Source organism: Zingiber officinale, chromosome 2A (genome assembly GCF_018446385.1).
Source record: "Zingiber officinale cultivar Zhangliang chromosome 2A, Zo_v1.1, whole genome shotgun sequence".
Taxonomy (NCBI): domain Eukaryota; kingdom Viridiplantae; phylum Streptophyta; class Magnoliopsida; order Zingiberales; family Zingiberaceae; genus Zingiber; species Zingiber officinale.
Window position 1 is genome coordinate 60,488,284 of NC_055988.1, and position 14,590 is coordinate 60,502,873.

At 35.1% G+C, this 14,590-nt stretch overlaps 2 long non-coding RNA genes across 2 annotated transcripts; both read right to left on the reverse strand.

Moving 5' to 3' along the window:
- Window positions 1-174: 174 nt before the first annotated feature.
- Window positions 175-2,179, reverse strand: LOC122039659. The gene is made up of 6 exons (XR_006128308.1): window positions 2,107-2,179; window positions 1,833-2,027; window positions 1,177-1,292; window positions 1,046-1,111; window positions 688-964; window positions 175-224 (listed from the first exon to the last, which is right to left on the reverse strand). It is a non-coding gene; the product is annotated as an uncharacterized LOC122039659 (long non-coding RNA).
- Window positions 2,180-2,287: 108 nt separating this feature from the next.
- LOC122039660 lies at window positions 2,288-3,475 on the reverse strand. The gene is made up of 5 exons (XR_006128309.1): window positions 3,405-3,475; window positions 2,959-3,069; window positions 2,702-2,755; window positions 2,497-2,613; window positions 2,288-2,374 (listed from the first exon to the last, which is right to left on the reverse strand). It is a non-coding gene; the product is annotated as an uncharacterized LOC122039660 (long non-coding RNA).
- Between the last annotated feature and the right edge of the window lie 11,115 nt (window positions 3,476-14,590).

The following is a 14,590-nucleotide window of genomic DNA, read 5'->3' on the forward strand; positions in this document are numbered from 1 at the left end:
TCAAAAACTGGTACAACATATATGTACATTCACTTAAATTTATAAACTTCTACAATTACTACAAGCTATCCAAACATGACCACAAGTAGTTTATCAGACCATAACCACAAAAGATAAGACCATAAAATTAAGTTTATCAGACCACAACAATCTTCATGTACTGGTCCGTTTTCTGCATACAGAATTTCATAGACTTAGCTTGCAAACCCAGCTTTCTCCCTTTTCTGAAAATAAAATATAGTTAAAGCCATAGAAAAAAGTATAAACATGCATGTATAAACTGATAATCATTGCAAACTGATAATTGAAACGAATAAATCTAATAAACTACTACAAACTAAATTGATAATTGAAACAAACAAGCTCCAAAAGTAGAAAACTTATCAACATATATAAATAATTATAAACTTCTTGCAGCTTTGCATCTTTTGCACAGTAGAAACCAAATTGTGAAGTACGTACATAAATCTGGACCTTCTGAAATGTTTAAGTAAAAGAATGGCCAAATAAGCACGAGAAACGTTGCCGCTTCACATTTTCATGAGTAGTCAAGCAAGTGAGCATGAAAAAAGTTGATGAATATATAAACTTGACATTATATCTTAAACCATGTATTATGTGAAAGCAGCTAGATCGAATAGCTAACAACAGCAACAGAAAGAAGGAATCATAGAGGAAGTCATGTACCTTATGTCTCAACATTACAGCAGCAACACTCTAGTAAGATCTCAAAGCTTGAGGATGTGCAGTTTGCATAAAAACCACAAAGCAGTATACTGAGCAACTACCTTTTTCATCAGTATTTAAGTCGCATGCACCCTTTCTGAACATTGCTTTAAGTTTCTGTATGCGTTCAACATTTGAAGAATTTTTTTCAATCAATATATAAGAATTGGCAACCACTGTTATAGCCTTGCATATAGCAAAATGAATAAAGCTCAATGGAGTGAATAGCTTCATGTAGCTGAAACCAAAAAATTGGGACAAGCATAGCTTAATGGAGATGATGTAAGAATTGGCAACAAGTTAATTCCAATAAACTGACCAGTCCTGCCCCAACATGATCACGAATGAAAGTTGCATCGATGTATCGCTCTTCCTCTATAGCTCTCTGTGGCAACAAGAGTGCTTAGAATATAAATTAAATACAATAAGTGTATAAGACAAGTTTCATACATTCATAATAGTCAATGTTGCTCCAACAATATCCTTTTTGTAGCACCAGTTATGGCCAACTTCAGCTTTGCAGCTTCTCCATAATCCTCTCTTAAAATAGCCTCATTCAATTGTGACTGAAATAAGGCCATCACATAGCATGAAACTATCAGCAAAACTAAAGCCACAGTAGTATGAACAAAATTGTACACTAGAACATAATAAACTTGACTCTAACAAGAGGAAATCAAGTTTGGTATATTTAGTTAAGCTTCAACTTCTAATTTAGTGGTGTTGTTTGTGCTACTCTCTTTGGGCATAACAAGCCAGAGTGACCATGGTCCAAAACTTTGAACAAGACTGATTTTACCAGCTAGTTGATGGCCTATACCATGTGAATCATTTTCATATAACCTTTACAAACCTATAATAAGATCTGAACTAACATTGGCATAAACCAAATTGTGCTAACTATACCAATTTTATGGATCAGTATAACTGTTAGAACCAGCTGATATCATTTCAACTCGTCACAAGTGAAAATATTCGTGACCTATACCATATGTTGCTTTCGTTTTTAAAAATCGTTGTTTTAAAAATGCACATGAATACTCATTTTCATTAGATTAGGAGTCTCCAATACGGAAGCTGAAAAATGCACATATGAAAATATTCACCCTTGTTTTATCTCGTATAACAAACAGTAGAGTAGTCTTACGAGGACAAAACCGTCTCAGCATCACCTGTCATGAGGTAAACGAAAGCAACTAAGCAAAACTCAAATTAAAAGTATATGTAAAAAAGTTATTGTAAGACTCAATTTGTTCAGGGGAATATGGTTTGGTTGAAGCAGCAATTCGCCAGCTCCTACTCTGCAAGCAAGTACGTGCTGAATTCAAGAGTAAAGCCAACAAGTAGGAAATTAATGGGTAATTATGAAGAATATTTTACCATTTTTTACTAGCTATTAGCTAGGCCACAATCACTACAGCTGTTCTGGTTATGGAACTTGTTGGCTGATGCCTTCATGTATTCGTCAGTTAAATTTATATCAGAGTTCATAAATTTGAACCATAATGATGAAAAAGATGCACTTAAGGAGGAGACTTAATTTTTTTGAGACTTACTCAAGTGGGGATTTGAAAACAAAGAAGCATGCACCAATTGCCAAGTAGCACAGCAAGGGAACAAGCCCCTTTAAGTAATGTGAAGTTCCATCCTGTAAAAGTACCATTAGTTGAGTCTTGCAGGAAGAATTTTGGTTGAATCCTAGCATTTCAAAATAACTGAAAAACAACAACAGAAGTTAGTGTAACTAACAAGCATACCCCAATGAGTTACCTGTAACGTGAATGCTATTACTAGTATTGCCATGATCAATGAGCCAGTTTCTAACAGATTAAGATCAAGATCCATCTTGATTCCCGTTATCCAAGCCACCATAACACATAATGGAACCTTAAAAGGGCAAATTAGTACATTGTAAGCTATTCTTTAACATATACACAACATTTCATTTCAAAGCTACATCAAATTAAATCCTTACAACAAACATGGAGATCTGGGTTGCTGAACCAAGGGAAACACCAAGAGTAATATCCTGTGTGAGTTCAACAAGAAAAAATAATTATCACCATGAGAACAATCGTGTTTGACATTTGTTTTCCTTTATTCTTTGATTTGGGTGGATAAGCTAATTCATACGAGCAATGCAAATGTAAGTAATAGAAATGCATTTAGCAGCATCACAAATATGGAAACAATTTGATATGAAATATTATGTTTTAAGAAATTTATACTGACATATTTGCCTTGTGTTGCTCAACAAGTTATGCACCTTCATGCATCAATATCAGAAACAGTATGATCTCACACATAATGCCCAAATGTTCTTGTGAGTCCAGCTATGTGTATCTATTATGAGAAAATATACAAAGACCAAGTCATTTAAAGTTTAGTGTTCCAAAAGAAATAAACACGTCGAGTTAGTATAATTTAACCGTTAGCAAGCTCATGATAACATGCACATCAACAACAAAAGAGTCATGAATTAGAATTGCGTACAGATTACTAAAACAATTTTATAAGATAAATTGGCTACATATTGTGATTGCTAACATAAAATGCAGATCATTTGTCTGTAAGTGTTGAAGTACCAATCACAACGCAAGCAGCAGGCAATAAGATCCATCGAACCACCAAACACAAGACGGTTAAGTGGACCAAACACAAGACGGTTAAGTGGTTACCCATAAATTGGTTTGATACTCCATGGAGAATGAGCAACAGAAACTAGAAACTGTGATGAAGACGGCGATAACTTCAGTATGTCTTTCATCTGGTAAGAAATTGCAGTCCACACAAAGGATCTGAAACCCTGCCAAAGTATATAAAAATGACGATCGAAATTACGTCTTTTATAGAGAAACCAGGTCAATGAAAACTACCAAAAAGGCAGGTACAAGAATGAATCGACAAAGAAGCTCTACTCTACAAGGTCGGAAATAAGAGCCAAAGGAAGGGAACCTGAGTGAAGTAGACCAAAGTGATGAGCCAAAGGAAGAAAGCTCCGAAGGAGGCCCACATCCGCGTCGCCCAAGAAATCCACATCTCGATCTGCCGTACGGTGCTCAACTAACGCAGCCCTGAAAACTGGGGGGCGAACAAATCAAGAATGCACTCGACGGCAAGATGACCGGGAAGATTTGCTCCGGAGATTTGGTTTTCCCCTTGGGGATTGGCTTCGGTTCGTCCCCTCTTCGTCCCCCTCACCCAAACTCCTCCACAATGATGACGAGTTCATGTTCGGAGATCTCAATGACAACATCCTCATCAAGAAGCAGGTAAGATGAAACCCTAATGAGTAAGCAGAGGAAGGAGGTGAAGGGAGAGATTAACCTGATGACACTTCCACCGGACAAAAGAGAGAGCATCGACCATGCCCTAGACGCAGTCAAGCTAGCAAACAAGGTTCGGCGAGTTCTCGTCATTGGCGTATGTTCCGGTGAACAAACTCATCACCTTCCTCCACCTCCTCTCCACTTAAAAATTTGTGGAGAGGGGTTCACCGGAGAGGGGTTGAATGAAGATGCTTAGGTTTTCGGCAGCAGAAGCGTGAAGAGATCGTATGGAGAGAGGGAAATAAAAATGGATAAGAAGGGTTCAGGAAGGCTAAGGCGGAAAACACGGCGCCAAAAATTTTTCACAGAGAGGGAAAAACACCGAAAGAATAAAGTAAAAGACAACGGTTTACAAAACTATTGTCGTATCGCCTAAAAAAGTGCTTAAAGACAACGGTTTAAGATAACCATTGTAAAATGCGTTGTTGATTTAAAAAAATATTGCTCGACGACAACGGTTTTCACAAAACCGTTGTCTTTTGTATTTTATGGGAGCTCAAAGACAACGGTTTTATCTAAAACCGTTGTCTTTTACCAAATTTACAACAGTTTCTTCTAAAACCATTGTCTTTGTGGTGTTGTCGTTTAACATTTTTGTTGTAGTGCTCGTTCTTTTTGCCAGCAATTCATCGACAAAAACTACTAGTCTCTTCTCTTTTTTCCCATTGCTCTTCATGCCTCTTTTCCATGATTCTTAAAGGAGACAGAGTGGTGGAACACAATGGCGAGGGAGTAGTAGCATCGACGGATGATGTTGATGAAGGTGCGAAGGAGGTGGATGAAGTGGAAGAGGTAGAAGGCATAGGACAAGAAGAAGACACGACCATAGGGCCTAGTGCTGAGGGGGAAATAGAGGAGCTGCAAAATTGGGGTGGTGCAGGAGTGATCGCGTCATTACCAATAGGCGAGGGATGTGGGATGCGCTCTTCCAATCTTGATCTCAGTCCCATGGCGAATGGTGGACTCGAAATTCTTTAAAAAAAATTCAGTTATATCCCTTTGAATAGTCAAAACCATATGATGCTTATACGGATCAATGTTTTTCCCCCATATGAACATTGTCAGATTTTTAACGATGATTGGTTGCTTTGTTGGCATCATGTGTAACGACCCCGCCCCTCGACCCCTTGGGCGACCCAACTGGCGGCCCCTTGGCGGTCCCTTGGGTGACCCAACTGGCGACTCTTTATGTCGTCGACCGACGACCCTTGGCCGTGTCATTACTCACTAGGTCTTCCCACCCCTGGCTAGTGGATTTTTGCCTTCCCCAAGATTCGAACTCTAGACCTCCAGGCTAAGTACTAGAGTTTATGAATCCTGGTAGCCAAGTGAGTGGCGCTCACTTGGCTACCAGGATTCATAAATTAGCCTGGAGGTCTAGAGTTCAAATCTTGGGGAAGGCAAAAATCCACTGGCCAGCGGTGGGAAGACCTAGTGAGTAACGGCACGGCCGAGAGTCGTCGGTCAATGAAATAATGGGTCGCCAGTTGGGCCGTTAAATGTGTCGCTATAAGTTGAATAATGGGTAAAGGCATTCAGATGGATTATCCTTGATGTTTGTTTGGTCACTCATATAAGTTTTGATGATGACCCACAATGACCTAGCTTTCTCCTATCAGAGAAGAAATAGAAACACTGTTAGCATGATTCTATGCAGTCGGTCACCTTCGAAATTTGTATTCATGTTTAAGTCTAGATAAAACTTCTTGTGAAATAAACATAGTAAAATAGATATAATCAATGGAATAACTTGTAAAGACACATACATGGCGTTTTTTTTTAAATATGGATTCAACTCATCCAAGTACACTCGACAATGGCTCTTAGAGGTGAAATTAGCTAGTTTCACCTAGCTTCTCCTATTATTAGAGATAAAACAACAACATTGGTAATCATGTCTTCAAATGAGAACATGAAAGCTCTGCTCTTAGAGATGCAGCAAGCTAGCTTTTTCTTCTCGTAAGTGAATAAACAATAATGTGTCACCTTAATTCTAGAAGGAGGAAATAGGAATGGTAATATTTAAAGAGAATTTTAAATTTAAAATATTAATAGATATATCTGTTGGATCATGATCGTTCAATAGAGGGGGGGGGGGGGTGAATATCGATTTTAAAAAAATGTCGAAAAGAGTTAAGTGCAGCGGAAAATATAAGTGAAAAGAGACAAGGCTAACACAGATTCGTTTTTACTTGGTTCGGAGCCTGTGTCGACTCCTACTCCAAGGCCCGTACTCGTTGAGTACTTTCATTGGGAAATTCACTAGCAATTCGAATATTGAATATAAATTGAGTACACGAATGCTAATAAAAATAATAATACCGACAAAAGGAAAAGAAAACATTGCGTAGTCGGAGTAGCTTCGCAGCGTTGCAAGAGCACAAGAGAGCAGTCTGAGAGTTCTGAGTTGTATTTTGAAGCTCCACCCTTGACCTTTCTTTTATAGGATGCTCGGGGGGCCCGGATCCCTTCCGGGTGCCCTGGTGTGACGTAGCAGGCCCAACCAGCGAGCTCCACGTGTCGACGATGCGCTGGGGATAAAACTTGCCTTTGGGTGGCCGGATCCCTTCCAGGCACCCGGATCACCTTTCTCCAGAAACTCCTTCTCCTACAAGACAAGGTTAGTCCGAGGCAATGTATATCCTACAAAATAAATTGTTAGCACAGCTTATAATTTGACAAAGAGAGTATTAATTAGATTCCAACTCTCCGAGATCGAACTCTAGTCAAGATTTCGACTTAGAGTTCCGAAATGGTTCTAAGTCGGATCGATGCCTAAGTTCCCTTCTCGGGAACGCGTCCTCACAGTCACTCTCCTCTAGTGACTTACCTGCCAGACGTCCGGTCAGTCCTTCGACCCGTCTGGACTTCGTGCCAGCTATCCAGTCAGCCCGTCGACCTAAGCTGGACTTCGTGCCAAATGTCTAGTCAGCCCGTCGACCCGTTTGGACTTCGTGCCAGCTATCCGGTCGGCCCGTTGACCTAGCTGGGCTTCGTGCCAGACATCCGGTTAGCCCGTCGACCTGTCTGGACTTCGCCTACACACTCGATCAGAGTGTTAGACAACGACAAACTTAACTTAACCTAATTTGTCATTCATCAAAACCCGAGTTAGACCGTTAGTGCTAACCGCACCAACAATCTCCCTCTTTTTGATGGAATGACAACCTGGTTAAGTTAGTGAAAATATGCAAGTAAAAACAAGTCATTTATAGGGTTTTTTAAGTTAGATTTTAAATTTGATATTATGTTGCACTAACTTAACCACCTATTCCTCCCCCTTTGGCATTTATCAAACATGAACATAGATAAAAAATGCAAATAAAAGAATACAGTCAATGTAAACATTGCACGAAATAAGGTCAAGTTGACTTGGGGGAGTATTGACTATGTTTTGAAAGATAGCTAATTTAGCAACATAACTTAGTATTAAGTTTGCCGAATAATTTTCAAAAGATAATATTTGCAATATAAAAGATAATTTTTCAAGTATAAATTTAAAGTTAACCAAGTTTTAAAATTTCAAACTTTCAAAACATAAGTTTATATGTTCCAAAATTTAATTTTTCAAAATAAACTTGAACTTGAAACTTTCGAATATAAGTTCTATAAAGATAATTTTACACAAGTAAAGTTTTCAAAAACCAGGTAAAATTCAATGTCCAAAATTAAGTAAAATCCAATTTTCAAAGTTAAGTAAGTTTTTTTTAAAAAAAAAAAAATTAAAACCGAGTGAAATCTATTTTTCAAACCTAAGTTTGTAACGTTCAATTTTCAAGACTAAGTTGTTAAATCAAATTTTCAAAATTAAGTTCTTATACATAAAAGACTTGATTTTCTAAAGCTAGTTTTCAAAAATAGGTGTATAAAAAAAAACAAAAATAAGTCAGATTTAAAGGCTAAGTTTTGAAACACAATAGCTAAGTTTTGTGAAAATAGCTAATTTGGTAAAATAACTGAGTTTTGAAAAATAGCTAATTTATAAAGATAACTTTGGAAAGTATAATTTTTAAAACTTAAGAGTTAATTTTTAAATAGCAGTTTTACAAAATTAACTTAATTTTCCAAAATCTAGTTTGTAGACTGGAATTTTCAAAAATAGGAAAATCTAATTTTGAGAAATTTAATTTCTAAAATAATTTTTCAAACATAACATAGAGAGGAATTTTCAAAATCACAGCTTGCAAACTTAAAACATTTTAAAATATTTAAAACAGAGTAGAGTTTAACTTTCAAATTAGATTTTCAAAAGCAAGTAAACTCTGATTTTCAAAACGAAGAAAAAGAATTCAATTTGCAAAATTAAGTTTGTAAAATCTAGTTTACATAACTTAGTTTGTAAAATTTAATTTTCAATTTTAATTTTGAAAGAAACTAAGTAAAAATATTTAAAATTTAAAAACAACTTAGTTTTTAAAAGTAACAGACTTAGAATAAGAGAACGTTTTTCAAATACTGATTTTAAAATAAATAATTAAGTCCTCCCCCTGAATTCGAAAATTATTTAAAATAAAACTTTTGAAAATATTTTCTAAAAATAAGATTTTTGAAGTTATTTTTTTTAAATAAATTGAGGTAGAGTTTTCTAAAGAGATTTTAAAGACAAATTTGAAAACCACTTAAGGAGATAATTTTTTTTTAAAAAATAAACCTCCCCTGAATTTGATACTTCTTTAATTTATTACTCTCCCTTAATTTACTAATCTTCCTTATTTTATTACTCCCCCTTAATATAATGCTAAGGTTTGGGTGTGTAAAATTTCAAAACCCTAATACATTTTTCTAATTTAGTAACACATATATTGTAACACCCCTAGAAAGCCTAGATAATAAAGTAAGGATATGAGGGTACGAATGAAAAGAAGGTGTAAATATTCTAAGTTAAATATTAAGATGGATTTAGATGATTAAAACTTTATGAAAGAAAAATAAAGTTGAGAGTATAAATCATCTATGCATGATTTAAAATGTATGAAATTAATATGGACAAAAGGAAGAAATATGAGATAATATATATATGTATGAAATATTTATGCATAATGCATAATATAGTAATATACGAATTATTATGTACAAAAGAAAATAAAATGTTAGAAGAGAGATTGAACCTTGGATCTCTTGTAAGAAACATGTATAGGATACCAAAGGGGATAGGAGAATTATTGATAAGGAGAGAAAGGATTAAGTAGTTAAGAATAAGAAAGGATTCTTTCTACTTAAAAGGAAAAGGAAGTAAAAAGAAATAAAAATATACATAAACAAGTTTTGATCCTTGGTTCTCTTGTGGATGCATGCATGTGTTAACCAAGTGGGATAGGAGAGGATATTGTAAGAGGAGAGATAGGAATTTTAATTAAAGAAGAGAAAAGAGAGGGATTAAGGGAAAGAAAAGAGAGAACTCAAAAGGCATTTCTCTAGAATATTCTTGTCATTTAAGGGGAGAAATGAATAGGGAGGATGGATCAAGTCAAGTTTCCTCCCCTCATTTTAGTATAAATAGGCATGGAGGGGTGACTTCAACTTCATCCCCCACTCATTCTCCTCCTCTCCTCCCTTTTGTGCCGAGACTCACCTCTCCCTCTCTTCTTCTTCTTGTTGCCGAGCAACACAAGAGGAAGAACCTCTTCTTCCTCTTCACTCTCTCCCTCTTTCTCTCTTGTTGTTGCCGAGCAACACAAGAGGAAAGAGAAGCCTCTTCTTCCTCCTCCTCTCCACCAAAAGACCTAGCCACTCCTCTCCTCCATTGGTGCCGAGCAAAGCAAGCAAGGAAGAAAGGTCCAAGCAAGTTCTCAACTCTAGGAAACTTAAGCGAAGAAGGTAAGCTTCCCCTCACCTGTGGTACAAGGCTTTTTATATATTTTTCAGATTTTATGAGGATTTTAAAACCTAGAAACAAGTTTGAGAAAATTCGGTTAAGAAGAGCTTTCGAAATCTAGTGAGGTGTAACTAAGTCTACACTACATGATAGATTTTCTATGCCATAGAAAAGGGATCTTCTTCATGTTTTTACACCTATATGATGCTTGATCAAAGGAGTACTTAACCCTAGAATTTCGGCCAAAAATATTTTTAAGAGGCTAGGGAAATTATTGTTTTACCCAACTAGTACGAGGTTCTCCCTATGAAATGTTAAGGATCATGTATTTGTTTTCTTGTTTAGAAGATAATTGAAAATAAAAGAAAAAAAAAGGGAAAGGAACCTAGGAAGTGTTATACATAATGAGAAAGAATGAAATTTATGCTATGTATATGCCATGATATGTGATAGCATAGGAAATGCTATACATAATGAGAAAAGAATGAAATTTATGTTATGTATATGTCATGATATGTGATAGCATAGGAAATGCTATACATAATGAGAAAAGAATGAAATTTATGTTATGTATATGCCATGATATGTGTTAGCATAGGAAATGCTATACATAATGAGAAAAGAATGAAATTTATGTTATGTAAATGCCATGATATGTGATAGCATAGGAAATGCTATACATAATGAAAAGAAACGAAAAATGAAATGCATGAAAGATTGTTAGGGATATGATATGATAGTTATGCATGATAAATTATTTTTGTATGGTTTGTACCAAGGGTGGGCTCCGTAAACGCCCCGGGGTCGATGGAATAAGACTCGGGACTCGTCAGAAATGGGCTTCTGAATGCCCTAGGTCGATGGAGTAAGACTCGGACCTAGTATGTATGTATGGTAGGGTTCAAGACTTGCTACCTTGGACCTACTTAAGAAGCGCGCGCATTATGTATGTGGTACAAACCGGGATCCCCTCTAATGATGATATAAATTTCAAGTACTTATAAGTATAAGCTTTCAAATTCATGATGCATTGCCTACATATGTGCTTGAATTATCTGATGATTAGATATAATGTCATGATATGAATATGATACCCTTGTATGTCGTATGCTTATGATACTATGCATGATATTAATATACGATGATTTTCGGTTTTAGTGAGTAGGAAAGGAACTTACTGAGCCATGAGTGCTCACAGCTTACTTTCCTTGTACCGCAGATAAAAGAGAAAGCTGGATGTACAACGGAGCAGCAGGAGGAGCAGATAGTGATGTGTGTGGTGGTGGCTCGGTAAGAACGATTCGGACAAATTAATATTTTTAGTTATAAGTTCAATATATACACATTTGAACAAATCAGAATATGTGATATTATGCTTAATAAATTAAATTCTTTAAAGTTTTTATTCTTCCGCTGTTATAACTAAAGCATGTACGTAAGTAGTATAAGAACGTAGCGCCTCCTTTGGTTGGGTAAGAAGGGTGGGCGTTACATATATTATTTACATAATTATCTATGTACCCTTGGTATAATTGTTTATTTGAGTTTGATTAATAAATAATTTTAGATTCAGGCGTTTATGCTTTAATTTAAGGTTAAATAAGATAAGATTTTATTAATTCAATAACAATTAATCGTTATCGCTAATTGATTAACTTTTACTTGATTCAATAATTTAATACTTATTTAAAATAATTTAACCTTTGCATTAATTAATTGAATTGATTAATGAAAGTATTAGTTATAATTTAACTTTTTATTTCCTTTCTTTTAAGTAGGATTAATATAAGGCTAATTATGTACATTAAAGTAAAGTTAATGTATAAAATTTGTACTTTAATTATTTACTTATTAATTATTTAATCAAATTTTAATTATTTGTTAACATTTTAATTAGTTTAATGTAGTTTAATTTATTTTAGGTGAAGTTTCAGATTTAAGTTTGAAATAATTTTTTAAAACAAATTTTTAAAATGATTTTTAAAATCTTTTAAAATAATTTTTAAAAGAATTTTTAGAATGATTTTTAAATTTTTTAAAAGAATTTTTAAAAATATTTTAAAAGGTTTTTAAAATGATTTTTAAAAGTTTTTTAAAATAATTTTTAAAATGATTTTTAAGTTAAAAGTATTTTTTAAATAATTTTTAAAAGATTTTTTAAATGATTTTTAAAAGTTTTAAAATAATTTTTAAAAGAATTTTTAAAAGTTTTTTTTTAATTAATTTTTAAAAGAATTTTTAAAATGATTTTTAAAAGTTTTTTTTAAATAATTTTTAAAAGAATTTTTAAAATGATTTTTAAGTTAAAAGAATTTTTAAAAGTTTTTCTTTAAATAATTTTTAAAATAATTTTTAAAATGATTTTAAAATGATTTTAAAATTTTTTTAAAATAATATTTAAAAGAATTTTTAAAATGATTTTAATTTTTTTTTAAAATAATATTTAAAAGAATTTTTAAAAGAATTTTTAAGTTAAAAGAATTTTTAAAATGATTTTTAAAGGTTTTTTTTAAATAATTTTTAAAAGTTTTTTTTAAATGATTTTTAATTTAAAATAATTTTTAAAAGTTTTTAAAATAATTTTTAAAAGAATTTTTAAAATGATTTTTAAGTTAAAAGAATTTTTAAAATAATTTATTAAGTTAAAATAATTTTTTAAATTAAAATAATTTTAAAAATAATTTTTATGTTAAAATAATTTTTAAGATATTTTTTATGTTTAAAGTTAGTTTTAATTTTAATTTTACTTTAATTTAATTTTAATTTTAATTCGAAATTCAATTTTAATTTTAATTTTAAAATTAATCCTTAGTCATCTCACCTTATTTAAATTTTCAATCAGAGAATCCTATAATTTTGTGAGATAAATTAGGTTCAATTTTAGGGTTTAGTTTAACTTTGTGTTAGATTCAGGTATAGTTTTGGGTGCAACAAACATACATTTTTTGGATAAACTTCTGGGCTATGGTGAGTCACCTGGATATCATTAGAGTAACCATGCCTTCGAGGTTTTCCAAATAGTCCTATCCACTAAACTTAATACAAAACCTTGGTCTAACTGGTTATGATCCGTAAGGGGTAGCTTCGGCTAGTTCCACTTAGCCAAATGAACCAGGTCGAAGCCATATTGTAACGACCCGGCCCTTTGACCTCTTGGGCGACCCTTGTGGCAGCCCAACTAGCGGCCCTTATGTCGTTGGCCCATTTGGCGACCTCTCATGTCGTCAACCGACGACCCTTTGGCCGTGCCGTTACTCACTAGGACTTTCCACCCCTGGCAGTGGATTTTTGCCTTCCCTAGGATTCGAACTCTAAACCTCCAGGCTTAAGTATTAGAGTTTATGAATCCTGGTAACCAAGTGAGATGACCCGACCCTTGGTTACCAGGTTATTGTAACGGCACTTGAGGTTTAGTACTGACCCGACCAAGTTTATGAACTCTCACTTGGTTACCAGGTTATTGTAATGACCCGACCCTTTTTGGCCTCTTGGGCGGCCCTTGTGGCAACCTAACTGGCGGCCCTTATGTCGTCGGCCCATTTGGCGATCTCTCATGTCGTCGACTAACAACCCTTTGGCCGTGCCGTTACTCACTAGGACTTTCCACCTCTAGCAGTGGATTTTTGCCTCCCCCAGGATTCGAACTCTAAACCTCCAAGCTAAGTAGTAGAGTTTATGAATCCTGGTAACCAAGTGAGATCATCTCACTTATTTACCAGGATTCATAAACTCTACTACTTAGCCTGGAGGTTTAGAGTTCGAATCCTGGGGAAGACAAAAATCCACTGCCTCGGGTGGAAAGTCCTAGTGAGTATCGGCATGGCCAAAGGGTCGTCGGTCGACGACATGAGAGGTCGCCAAATGGGCCGACGACATAAGGGCCGCCCAAGAGGCCAAAAAGGGTCGGGTCGTTACAAAAAAAAGGTGCCTTTTTATTGTAACGACCCGGCCCTTTGACCTCTTGGGCGGCCCTTGCGGCGACCCACTGGCGGCCCTTATGTCGTCATCCCATTTGGCGACCTCTAATGTCGTCGACCGACGACTCTTTGGTCGTTTCGTTACTCACTAGGACTTTCCACCCCTGGCTAGTGGATTTTTGCCTCTCCCAGGATTCGAACTCTAGACCTCCAAGCTTAAGTATTAGAGTTTATGAATCCTGGTAACCAAGTGAGCGGCACTCACTTGGCTACCAGGATTCATAAACTCTAGTACTTAAGCCTGGAGGTTTAGAGTTCGAATCCTCGGGGAGGCAAAAATTCACTGCCAGGGGTGGAAAGTCCTAGTGAGTAACGGCACGGCCAAAGGGTCGTCGGTCGACGATATGAGAGGTCGCCAAATGGGCCGACGACATAAGGGCCGCCAGTTGAGCCGCCACAAGGGCCACCCAAGAGGCCAAAGGGCCGGGTCGTTACACATATCTTCCTGGACATGCATAGACTAAGCTTCCTTAACGTACTATCATCCAAAACTTCACCAGTACCATAAGTCAAGTTAAACTTTGTCCCTTTTTAACTTGTCCTAATTACCCAGTTGGGTAGATTTGTTTGGGTTACCCTTTCGGGTAGGTTAGTTTCGGAGGTGTCAGCTATTCTAGAGCCTCCCCCTGAATTATTGACTTTTTATTTTAAGATTTTTGTATAATTAGAATTGGTTTTAGTTAAGTTTTAATATTTAATTTGTAATTTAAATTTAAGTTTTTAATTTTGAATTAATTAAATTG